Source organism: Ambystoma mexicanum, chromosome 5q, assembly GCF_040938575.1.
Source record: "Ambystoma mexicanum isolate Mex_15411 chromosome 5q, UKY_AmexF1_1, whole genome shotgun sequence".
Lineage (NCBI taxonomy): Eukaryota > Metazoa > Chordata > Amphibia > Caudata > Ambystomatidae > Ambystoma > Ambystoma mexicanum.
The window spans coordinates 401,958,890-401,972,082 of NC_090933.1; the positions used below are offsets into that span (position 1 = coordinate 401,958,890).

A 13,193-nucleotide genomic window follows, 5' to 3' on the forward strand; every position below is an offset into this window, starting at 1 on the left:
GTTCTGCTGCAGAGGGTGCAGAATAACGCAAAGCAAGATTCATCCACCGGGTGTGGTTTAAATAGCCTCCTGTAGTGCTTAGGTGTCTCCTTCCACAGCCACGCCTAAGTAAGAAAAGAGTTCCTGGTAAAAAAAGAGTTCCTGCCTTCCAGAAGAGTTCCAGTGTTCTGAATCTAGGGAGTGGCTCCAGCCCCACCCAACAGGAAAAGTAGTTCCAAACAGAAGAGGATCAGAGGCTCAACTGGCAGGCAAGTAAGCAGCATGGTCTGCTGCAGGTAAATCCACCCAAGCATTATGAGCCCGGCGCTTCCAGCGCTGGGACTGGGCATATTTATGAGCCTGGTGCCAATGGCGCCAGGACTGGGTCCAAAAGGTCCCAATTGGGACTGGTTGGCACTCGGAACCTGGGTTATGGATCTGCTTCCAAGGGAGTTGGGAAAACCCTGACCTTTTGGAAGCAGAGATCATGACAGTACCCCCCCTCAAGGCCCCTCCCAAACCGGGCTTCTCCGGGGGTTTTGGCTTGTCAGGAAATGTTCGGTGAAATCTTTTGATTAGGCGAGGAGCGTGGACATATTCAGCAGGTTCCCAGGATCTCTCTTGGGGGCCGTAGCCTTTCCAGTCAATTAGGTAGAATAGTTTAGATTTGGAGATCTTGGATTCCAGAATGCTTTTGACTTCAAACTCGAGTTCTCCATCAACTAGGATAGGTTTTGGATATTTGGTTAGTCGGGTTTGAGGTTGCACGGGTTTTAATAGAGAGACGTGGAAGACCGGATGTATCTTCATGTGCGGGGGCAAGTCCAACTTGACCGCTACTGGGTTTACTATGGTAGTGATGGAATAGGGACCAAGGTATCTTGGGTTGAATGTGCGTGGCCCTTTTAGAGATAGATATCTGGTGGATAACCAGACTTGATCCCCTACTTGATAGTGAGGGGCTTCCTTCCGATGTTGATCTGCTCCTTTCTTGTATTGTTCTTTAGCCCTTTGAAGGTGAGAAACAGCTTCCTTAAAGGCTTGGGTGATTGTAGAATGCAGGTAGTCTACTGCTGGTGTTTCAAGATCTTGGAGGGGATCCAACTCCGAGGTTCGAGGGTGACTGCCGTACAAAAGAAAAAACGGGGTTTTCCCAGTTCCCGAATGGACAGAGTTATTGTAGGCATACTCGGCTATCCAAAGGATATCTTTCCAAGTTTTTTCAGTTTGTTGCAGCATGCAGCGTAAATACTGTTCCAGAGTTTGATTGGTCCTCTCGGTTTGTCCGTCGGTCTGAGGGTGGTGACTGGTCGATAGTCTCACATCAATTTGAGCCGACCGACAGCAACTTCGCCAAAAATGAGAAATAAATTGACTACCTCGATCCGAAATTAGAACCGAAGGAAAACCGTGCAGTCGGACGATGTTTTCGAGAAATTCTCGGGCCAGAGTTGCTGCTGTTGGCAAGCCTTTGAGCGGAATGAAATGCGCCATCTTGGAGAATAAGTCCACGATTACTAGAATCGTATTGTATCCGGAGCATGGAGGTAGATCGGTGATGAAGTCCATAGAAAGCGTATGCCAAGGGCGAGGTGGGATGTCAATAGGGCGTAAGAGGCCTGCTGGTCTTTCCTTTTGACTCTTGTTTTGGGCGCATACTCCACAGGACATTATAAAGTCTCTGATATCTTTTTTCCAAGACGGCCACCAGAAGTAGCGCTTGATCTTTTCTGAGGTATTGGCTATACCGGGATGACCTTCCATTAAAGAGTCGTGATAACAAGAGATTACTTTTTTCTGTAAATCTGTGCTGGGTGGGTATAATCGTTCTTGGAAATACAATAAGTTGTCCTTTACTGCAAAGTCCTTTCCCTGCAGATGCCAATTCTGTATGTCTGCTGGAGTTACAAGTTGCCTGGCTTTATCCTTAACTTCCTCTATAGATTCTGTGGTGATTACACCCAGAATTCTTTGTTCGGGAATGATTGGTACAGGTTTAGGGTTGATCAAGTGTTCTTCCACTCCCATCCGAGAAAGGGCATCGGCTTTACCGTTCTTGGTACCAGGTCGATAGGTAATTATGAAGTCAAACTCGGCAAAGAATAATGCCCAACGGAGTTGTCTAGAGGATTGGGCTTTTGCGGTTTTCAAATATTGCAGGTTTCGGTGATCCGTAATCACAGTAACGGTGTGTCGGGCCCCCAGCAGATAATGCCGCCAAGCCTTAAAGGCAGACTTGATAGCCAGAAGTTCCTTGTCAGTAATCGTGTAATTGACTTCAGGAGGTGAGAATTTGCGGGACCAAAATGCCACGGGATGCAACTGATTGGTTACCGGGTCCTTTTGTGATAGAACTGCCCCCATGGCAAGGCTTGAAGCATCAGTTTCCACGATATAGGGGAGTTCGGGGCGAGGGTGTTTTAAGATTGGTGCAGAGATAAATTTAGTCTTCAAATCCTGGAAAGCTTGTTCCGCCTCGGTAGACCATTCAAAACGTTTGTTTTTCTTTAACAAGGCAGTGATGGGCTGGACTATTCGAGAGAACTCGGGGATAAACCTGCGGTAAAAGTTAGCGAAGGCTAACATGCTTTGCACACCTTTTACGGAGGATGGTGATGGCCATTTGAGAACTGCATCGACCTTCTTTGAATCCATACGCACTCCGCCAGGTGATAATATGAATCCCAAGAATTCAACTTCAGTCACGTTGAAAACACATTTTTCCAACTTAGCGAAAAGTTTGTGTTGACGCAATCTTTCGAGGACCATTTTCACGTGTTTCCGATGTTCAGATTCCGATGAAGAATAAACGAGAATGTCGTCGATGTAAACAACAACACACACATCTATGAGCTCTCTGAGGACATCGTTCATAAAATATTGAAAGGCGGCCGGGGCATTGCAAAGTCCGAAGGGCATGACCTGATATTCAAATAGCCCATACTTGGTGCGGAAGGCCGTCTTCCATTCATCGCCCTCTTTTACTCGTACCAAGTGGTAAGCTCCTCTAAGATCCAGCTTTGTATATATGCATGCTTTTCTGACTTGGTCCAGGAGTTCAGGGATCAAAGGTAACGGATATCTATTCTTAACGGTGATCTGGTTCAGGGAGCGATAATCGATACAAGTTCTAAGGTCTCCTTCCTTTTTTGGAACGAAGAACAAAGCTGAAGAGGCAGGGGACTTGGAGGGACGAATAAACCCATTTGCCAGGTATTGATCCAGGTATTGTCCAAGGTGAAGGTTCTCAGGCTCGGTGAGGGCATAAATTCTACTATCTACTACAAGGAGGAGTAGATCCAGGTATCAGGTCTATCTGGCAGTCATAAGACCTATGAGGAGGTAGAGAGTTAGCCTGCTCCTTCCGGAAAACATCTTGGTATTCTAGGTATTCGGGAGGTAACTGGGGAGTCTCTGAAGAAATTGCTGCCAGTGCAACACCAGGTGGAGGGTGACACGTAGAGACACATTCTGGAAACTGGACCGTTCTTGCTCGCCAATCGATCAGAGGATTGTGTTTCTCTAACCAAGGTATTCCTAGAATAATCTGGAACTGAGGGGCCTTGATCACATCGAACACGATCTTCTCATGGTGTCCATCTTGACTTACTAGCGTCACCTCTTGAGTGGTGTGCGTTACTGGCCCGGAGGCTATCTCCGTACCATCCACCGTAGTAATGACGTCCTTTACAGCCTTGGGACAAAGAGTTAGATTCATCCTCAAAACCATTTCATGATCCACATAATTGCCGATGGCACCGCTGTCGACGTAAGCTTCAATTGCATGTAATCGACCCGGATTATCAGGGCTAATGAGGACCATAGGTATCACGAAATGCGAGGTCACGGAACTGGTTTTCACGCTCGGCAAGAGGACCTCTATTCTTGTCGGGCGAGATCGTTTCCCTGCTCAGAGTTTGTAACTGTGGTAACTGCAGCTCCTACTGCCTTCTTGGCAGGTTTCACCGGACAGTCTCGAAGAAAGTGCCCTGAGTTTCCGCAATATAGGCATAATTGCAACTGTTTTCTCCTTTCCCGCTCCCTTTGTGTTAGAGGACCTTTCAGACCCCCTATTTGCATGGGTTCCCCGGAGTCTACTCCTTTGGAAGGAGTTGGCGGTTTGGAAAATACTCGAGCATCAAACTTGGAACGATCGGCCTTCCTGTTCTGCAGTCTGTGATCTATTTGAACGACCAAGTCTATATAATCCGAACAGTCTTGTGGGGGATTCACTACTTGGGCTAAAACGTCTTTGAGCTCTCCACGTAGACCTCTATAAAACAGCGTAATCCTTTTGTCCTCAGGCCATTGAGTTTCCACTATTAGTCTATTGAAAGATGCAATATAAGCCAAAAGGTCTTGATTACCCTGTCGCAACGAAAGAAGCTCATTGTCCAAGGCCTGCCCCTGTGCATGTCTTGCGAACAGTTTTTTCCATACTAAGCTGAAAGGCTTGAAAATCATGGAAAACCGGATCATCTTGATTAACTAGAGGGATCGACCAGTCTGCCGCATTGCCACTAAGGTACGAAAGTACAAAAGCTACTTTAGCTTGATCAGTTGGAAAGGCTGCTGGCCGGCATAAGAAGTGCAACCGGCACTGATTGATAAATACCGCAAACCTCTTTGGGTCACCAGAAAATCGTTCGGGCGGAGCCAGAGGTACATTCCCAGGTAGGTTGATCTGCACTGGATTCATAGAGGATGTTGAAGGAAGATTTGCCCCTGATGCGGGTAGCGGGGTCTGTCCGGCTTGTGACTGTAGCAATTGTCTAGCAAGAACATCTGTTCTCTCCTTAGAAATAATTAGTTCCCTTCTTAGAGCATTCGTTTCCTGACGAGCTGCATGCACTTCTGCCCTTAGTTCCCCAAGTAACCGGGCTAGGTGGTCAGTATCCGAGGTTTCCATAGCGCCTGGGCGAGAGTTTTGCGGTAGGCTTTGCGTTCTGTAACGCTCACCTGATTCTCGCAGAGGCGCCGGTCTTGACTGGGCGACTACCGTATCTTCAAAGGTGATGTGCAGCACCCGATTGGCTCTTTGGGCTGGACCTCTGTGCCCTGTATGCCTGACGTGCAGAGTAAGATGTCTGCAGATAGAAAATACGGGGTTAATGAACTGGGGTTATTGGGGTGTCCCTATCTCTTTCCTCTTCTCCTCTCCTGTAGACCCCCACAGGTTAACGCTCTCACCTTAGGTAAGTGAATGCCGAGCTCTCCATCTGCCTCGGGGCAGGGTGCTCTAGCCAGTTTCTTCACTGGATAGGTAGCGCAGGCCTCTTGACTTCAGAGGACTGCTGTCCGTCGTTTACTGCACGAACGGTAAGTTTCGAGTAACTCAAATGTCTTCAAAATGTCTTTAATAATGATGTCTCTTGTTTTGCAGGGTTCCGGCGATGGCGGATGACGGGCTGAAGTGAGTTGAAGATGGAGCCCGTGTGATGAATAGAAGCGCCTGGAAGCACGTAAGTAAGCGCTTGTTGCCAGCTTCACAAAGCGCTCTAACTGTCTTTTTATTTTGCAGGTACAAGTTCGGAGCGGCTGCAGGGTGCCGGGATACCCACTGGGTTAGATGTGGAAAGGAGTGATGGCACGTGAGTATTAAAGTTCCCCAATGTCTTTAAACGCACCTTGTTTTGTCTTTCAGATGCGAGATGCAGCGCCGACGGCCTCCGGAGCGTGCGAAGAGTTGGTAAGCTTTTGTCTTTCAGATGCCGGAATGCAGTGTGAAGACCTCCGGAGCGCACGAAGAGTAGGTAAGCCTTTGCCTTTCAGATGCCGGAATGCTAACCTGTTCTTTCTTGTCTTTATAGGTGTTGCTGAAGACTGGATTCAGGATGGTAAGCCTTTTTCCTTAGGCCCAGGACCGGATGCAGAAGACACGATGAGCGTTCTGCTGCAGAGGGTGCAGAATAACGCAAAGCAAGATTCATCCACCGGGTGTGGTTTAAATAGCCTCCTGTAGTGCTTAGGTGTCTCCTTCCACAGCCACGCCTAAGTAAGAAAAGAGTTCCTGGTAAAAAAAGAGTTCCTGCCTTCCAGTAGAGTTCCAGTGTTCTGAATCTAGGGAGTGGCTCCAGCCCCACCCAACAGGAAAAGTAGTTCCAAACAGAAGAGGATCAGAGGCTCAACTGGCAGGCAAGTAAGCAGCATGGTCTGCTGCAGGTAAGTCCACCCAAGCATTATGAGCCCGGCGCTTCCAGCGCTGGGACTGGGCATATTTATGAGCCTGGTGCCAATGGCGCCAGGACTGGGTCCAAAAGGTCCCAATTGGGACTGGTTGGCACTCGGAACCTGGGTTATGGATCTGCTTCCAAGGGAGTTGGGAAAACCCTGACCTTTTGGAAGCAGAGATCATGACAAAGGCCTTCACTAAAAGAAGTAAACAATGGGTGATCAAACCAGTGTTTCAGGATATGCAATATGAGTTTATTTAGAGACTTATTGTTGATGTCCTAGATAGGCACATACATGGAGTTGTGAACGAACCTGTGCAGGGGACAACTGCATTGCCACCCAGCATTGCCTCTGTTCCATGTCCACCTAAAGCAGAGCTCATTGAGAAATACACATCACGGTTTAAATGATTGTAATTTGATTGCCTGTTTTCTCGAGTCTCCTCATGTTGCAGGCCCATTGAATATGTGTATCTATGTAATGTGTAAATAAAAGTGATTGCTCTGTGTACATGCAATGTGTCTCTCCACCGTTGCCCCTCCCTTCACCGTGCAGTTGTGCGAACCACCCGGGTGTCACCTGTGACTTTGCTCTGGAGTCTCCTCATGTCGCAGGCCCATTGAATATGTGTAGCTATGTATTGTGTAAATAAAAGTGATTGCTCAATGTACATGCAATGTGTCTATCCAACCTTGTTCATTTGCGCATTAAATTAAACCAAACAGTAATATAAATCATTTTTCAAAAAATATAGAATGTCTCCGTATTTATGGTTCTCTGGGGCTGGAAATGCACGCAGACAAAATGCAAAGATGGAGTGTAAATTTCAAGTCCTGTGAGATGGCCTTACACTGAATGTAGCTAACTAGGAATGTGTGCTCGTTCAAAGTGAAGGTCAGCTGCTTTGATTTTTTGCTCGGGTGCCGGAATGGCCCACGACTCAGTATAAGGTTCTATTGTTATTTGACCTTGACAGGCCGGGACTATCCCGAAAGACTTCTTTTTGGGGGTGTGGTGCAATAACGTAAACGATAATGAATATAATTTCAGAAACGAAAGCCATTTAAAGTTCGTTCATTAGAAGAAATAACGTCGGCATAGAAGGAGTGGTATTTCGGGGCTGCCCTACGCACAGACACAATGGAAAATGCAAATATAATGTAAGTAACTCTTTAGATGAGTTTATACCGCAATTTAATTACTATACAGTAGCTTTAAAGACGGGTTAAGTTGTACTTGTTCGTTCTATGTGGCATATTGTTTTGTACCGTGCACTATCTTGAGGAGAACCATCTCCTTTTACAGAAGCACCTCAAAACCTTCCTCTTTGCTTCTGCTTTCTCTCTCCCTCTCCCCTGCTACAACTGGTCCACTGTCTGCGACCTCGGTCCTGGGCCCTTCCACTCTCCACCTGCACTGCCTCCCTGTCAACCCCTGCACTGGGGGACTGTCTCAGTATCCTACAGCCCCCCCTTCCCAGCACTTGTTCTGCACTTACCTTGCACTCACCACCAGCTGTCCCTATGTATTTATTATTTTATGCTACTTACCTTGTACTCCACTTCCCCCCTCCCCTTCCCCTTGCACTTTTACCTTCCCCCTACCCCTGCACTTGCGCGATCTGAATGACACCTGGCCTAGTAGGATCGTTGTCTGTCTTCTCCTTGTTCCCCCCCCTCCCTGCCTCGCCACGCCTTGAAACACTTGTGTATAGGCGCTTTGCAAATGGCATATTATATCATATCAGTGACGAAGTGGTCCACTGGCGCTCAGGCGGCTCTGAAAAAGGCGGAGGAGAGGGGGTGGGTTACTGGAAATGACGTATAATAACCAGTTGCACTGTCCTAGCTATGAAATAATTTCCCGACCTAATATATAAAATGAATAATTTTAATAAAGATCTGATGGTGAGACTAATTTCATTTTTTATGTTTTTAAAACAGGTACATCCTTCATTATTGTATGTGTCACGAGTACCAGACACCGGCGAATGGCTTTTACAACCGCCAGTTGCTTCTCCGCGTGAGCAACGTTACCACCCTGACCATTTTATGGGACGATCGCCAAGTACAAGTATGCCCTAACGCGGTACTAATGGCTAGATGCAACATACATACCGTTGTGGTGGCCTAGTGCCTCGTTGTTAGAACAGCCATGCGATTATCAGTGCGACCGAAGAGCTTATTTTATCGTAAACCAACACCCTGTGTACTGCACACGAACATCGCTTGCCTCAAGACGAACTATTTTGGATCGAGAGCAAAGAAAAATGCAAATCGCTGAATATTCTCTAAACATTTGATGTCAAATAAATGTACTTTACCAAATTTACAATCTTGCGGTTTGATTTAAAAGTACAGTTTCATATTCCGAATTGTGGCGCGCTGTGTTGTGAGCTGATCTGTGTTGGTTTCCGGGTTCTGTGTGGAGTCGTGTAGAAGACGCCTGGGCGCGTTTGCCTACGCAGCACAGTCACGTCACGGATAGAGGCGGGGAATATGAATGTTTTGATAAAGTCTGTTCCAGGGGCGGGGGATATGATTTAGTGCCGCAAACGCAGGTGAGCCAGGTCGATGGGGGGAAATGATAGGATTATCACAAAATGGCGGCTGATTTCGAGTGCGTTAATGGACGAAAAGTCGGGTAAGGTCCATAGGAAAGTTTTCTACGATCTACCGATTTATGCTTAAAAACACATGGCCGAACCGTAGGAACAATAAAAAAAAAGTCCCGGAACTATCCTTTAATTTTTCTCAGAAAGTGTGCTTTATATTGCATTAAAACACATATTTATATATTTCTCCAAGTGCAGTGTGTGGCATACCCCTTCATCCAACAACCACACAGAGACATTGAGCCTTTTATCGACGTGTTGACCTGACTCTTAAACACAAATGCTGGACAATCCTTTAACCAAAGATCAACCTCGTCCTCTTGCTACCTATCTATGACCTCCCCAGGTCACTATACCTCAGTACTTTTAACACATAGGTACTGAATCTCAAAAAAAACAAAACCAAAGGAAAGCAATTCACAATTTTATTTCATATACAATACAAACCTTCTAAAACCATGTAAAATTGTAAAAATTCCTAAAAACCTTTTACAACAATTACCATAAAATACGTTTGCAAAACCATACAAAACTCAGTGTAGTGCTCAACCCTGTGACATCCTGCCTATACAAAACTAAATAGTGTACAGTGCCTAGAAGGACATCACTCTGCCTAAAGAAAACACAATGGTCAGTAGCTCACGAGTTCAATTTGACTCTTAGATACCTTGTGCCTTTAACTCAGTGTCAACATACCCCTTTAGGTGCTACTGTGGGGTTTAATCTCAACTGAATTTGTAATGTTCTTAAAGTATTGCCACTAGCTCACAATACTTTTTAATTACCCCTTCATCAACACGTTTGTGCGTTCTGCACAAGCGTGGTAATCTAGGGCGGCCCAAAGTGTGGCACGGCTCGTGATTTGTTGCCGACTTGGGGGGGGCCCCTTAGCATGGCTTGCAGGGGGCCCCCAGAGATTTTGTTACGCTCCTGTCCGTGACCCGATTTAAAGAATTTCAAGCTCAAATACTGACGTCCCCTGCTTGCCAAGCATAAAGTTGGCATCCTTATGTATGCAGCTGATACAGTACGAATCTTAAAGACCAAGATGGGCATTCTAAGACAGCTGACAGATCTAAGAGGCTTGAGAAAGGAAAGAAGAGTTTCCATTAATCATTCTGAAATGGCGGTAATGGTCTGCAGCTCTGTACGCAAAATGAAAACAAACATCACTATTGAAGGGGACCTGCTTCAGCGGGCATGGCTTCATTAGTATTTGGGGGTCAGTTTCCAGGACAATGTAAAATGGACCTCCCAATGAGCCAAAAGGGAAACACGTTCTCAAAAGACGCTACTGCGCAATGGCCACACTAAACTCCCACACTGGCTCTCAGCTGCCCTTGACCACATTGGACATATATTCACCCCAAGCACCATATGCTGCACTACACGTCACATGGAAACTGGGACCAGAGCACTTCGATGTGTGGTCCTTGGTGAACTTCTTTAGATTTGGTTACGCTTAAACAGATCTAATGACCTAAGACTTTATAATGAGATGTTCAGAGACGCTGTGGCGTCCACAAATGCAAAGCGTGGAAGTTGTACGCGCGCCTTCATCGCCTATCGCATGGAATAGGGATGCCGCGCCCTCTGAAGGAAGGCGCTGCAGTTATGGAAGAGCCAGTCAGGCCAATCAAGGCTAAACCTGACTGCTTGCATCTGGAAACCCTGTTTCTTGGTTCCCTTAATTTGACAAGCTTTCCAGGCTATTTGCCATTCAAAATCAACATGGTCCCTGAACTTCATCTCAATGACATATTCCCAAGCTACAACAGGACATATACGTCACATTAGACTGAATGTCCTGCCTGTAGCACAGCTAACCCACAAATGGTCACTGAATTCCTCATAATCGTGTCTGTGCTGCATTCCTGAAGTAGAATCCCCATAGAAGAAAGAGATGTTTGCATCCGGGCTTTCGGGAGTGCGAACGGCAGATAGCACATGGGCAACGCCTTAGCTCTGAATGCAAGATCACGCAGAGCTGCAGAGGTTCGAATCCCAGACCCCGCGCATTATAAATTACTTATGACGCATATTCAGTGACTGAGGTATACGTTTTATGTAAATTGACTGATCTGTAAGGAGGAAACATTGGCAGTTTTTAGCTTCCTGGGAAACCTGGCAAATTCGGTCAAAAACAAAGAAATGTCGATTGCTGATAAACTGTTTGCTTTGGAATGTTCTTGTTTGTAACCTTTTTTGATGAATATTGATGAGGATTTCGAATAAAAGGCCTACGAGACACAACGAAATGCAGATTTCATTGATCTCCTTTTCCTGCTTCGCAGTGTCGCATGACCTAAAGCGCCTTGAGGGCAACCCAGTGGCAATTGGGCACAGTGTACATGCCACATTACACATTTCTGTTTCTTGGGATTGTTGGTCTGTTGTAAATGTGCATAAATGGGCGCGCGGCATGGCTGTCTGCTGGTGATAGGTATGCTATAGGTGTGCATGAATGTAATGTCTACAAGCAGTCTGGGCTCTGGCCTGAAGCTGGCCAGTCAGTGGGGAGTGCAAACTGGTCCCGCTCTAAACACCTGTGTGCACAAATAGCATCGTCTTTCCATCTGAAATCGCGCAGTAACCAGAAACCGGGTGCTGTAAATCCCGGCAGAGCTTTGGAAAAGACCAGATATGGAAAGTCGCTTTCGGGGAGCCCGTAACTGTCCCAGAAAAGAATGGTTTGTATTTTGCACAGCGAGTTTACATGACCAATCTGTGTACACAACTCCCACTCGCTGTATTTGTTGACTGGATTCCAAGTGTGTCCATGTTTCTGAGATCTAATACAACTGGTGGCATAGCGGTACAATCACACCAACACTCTGTACATATCTAAAGTACACACACATTGTCCTCATCCTTTGTGTCATGTCGAACCACATGTATAGAACAATACTTGACCCTTTCATTTCCCGGATGAACTGAATTCGCTCCTGCGCTGTATAATGTGTACTTTGTAGCAGATGATAAGAGAGAGCATTTCCATCAACAATGCCTGCACTGTACTCTTTGGGTAAACATCCATCGGAACTGCATGGATGATGTCATAAAACATCACCAGTGATGTCATTCATGTGCGTGCCAAATGTAGTAGCTGATGTAACATGTGATATTGTTGGGACTACATTAGCGTGCAATGAGTGTGAAGCTCCTTAACAACCACATTTAACAATGCTTGCGACTTGAACATTAAATATGAATGTAAATTCAAGTGCAGTTTATTAAATATGAATGTAAATTCAAGTGCAGTTTTAGGTTTCCCTGTATGTATCTATACATAGCAACATGTATATGTATGTATACTGTAACGGTAACCATAACTATAGTTATATATAAGTTTATAGAACTATAGTTATAGTATAATAACTATAACTGTAACCTTAGTGTCAGCTCAGTATGCCTGCGCTGTACTGACTTTCCTCCCTAAGGCCTGTTACTGTACTATACGCTTAAAAGTGTATGATATGCCTGCCTGGCAAGTGAGCAACCTGTAACAGCGCCACGATGCCCCTGGGCAGGTAAATAAATAAAATAAATATATTTATAAAGACATTTGCCAAACTGATTATTCACATTGTAATGTATGAGTTGTGGGGATGTTAGTTCAACAGTTTAGCCCAATATCATGTTACAACTTCGTGGAGGAACGTTATGTGACTCTGAGGAGAGGGTGTATGTACATTCCTGCCAACAGTTGGTTCCATGGTGTAATGGTTAGCACTCTGGACTCTGAATCCAGCGAACCGAGTTCAAATCTCGGTGGGACCTGTACTTTTAAAATGTTCCTTCAGTTGGCCACTTATTTAATTGGTGAATATTCACTGCACGTGTTTTTCAGTGCAGAATTATCACTGCTATGAAATTCGCTAGCCTTTTTAAAAAAAGGAAAAACAGATTGGAAATGAGATAAAGAGTTTACAGAGATGGGGGCGCTTGAGGGCTGATGGGGAGCTATGTGGGGTGTCCCATACGAATTTTGCATGTGAAATCAGTTGTAAATTCAGTTTTAATATTTTCGGTAAAAAGTTGGTTAAAAATCAGCAAATGACTCTTTTAATACTTCCATACATTTCAGACCTCATGCTGGCAAAATTAGAGGAAACAAATATTCCGAAGACATGGATTTGTGCCAAATTACAGGCTGACAGTGTTTCGAACAATTCTTGTTTGCAATTCAATTTTAACATCAGTTTCAGCCTAGTTTCAAATGGGGTGTACTGGTAAATCGGGGTGTAAAAGCAAGGTGTAATGCTTTTACACCCCGATTTCCCTCTCCGCCCGATTTTCCTGCAATGACAAGGAGGAGGTGCACAGCGGGGGTAAGATCTCCGCCCTGCATCCTCCAGTGTCTCATTTCACACCTGCCTGCATGGCATTTTCATGAGGACATGAAATGGATTCTGATGTAATTTGC

The 13,193-nt window shown here is 45.5% G+C and overlaps 1 non-coding gene across 1 annotated transcript; it reads left to right on the plus strand.

Moving 5' to 3' along the window:
- The first annotated feature begins 12,475 nt into the window (after positions 1–12,475).
- Positions 12,476–12,547, plus strand: TRNAQ-CUG (transfer RNA glutamine (anticodon CUG)). Its single transcript has one exon. It is a non-coding gene; the product is annotated as a tRNA-Gln (tRNA).
- Positions 12,548–13,193: the final 646 nt, after the last annotated feature.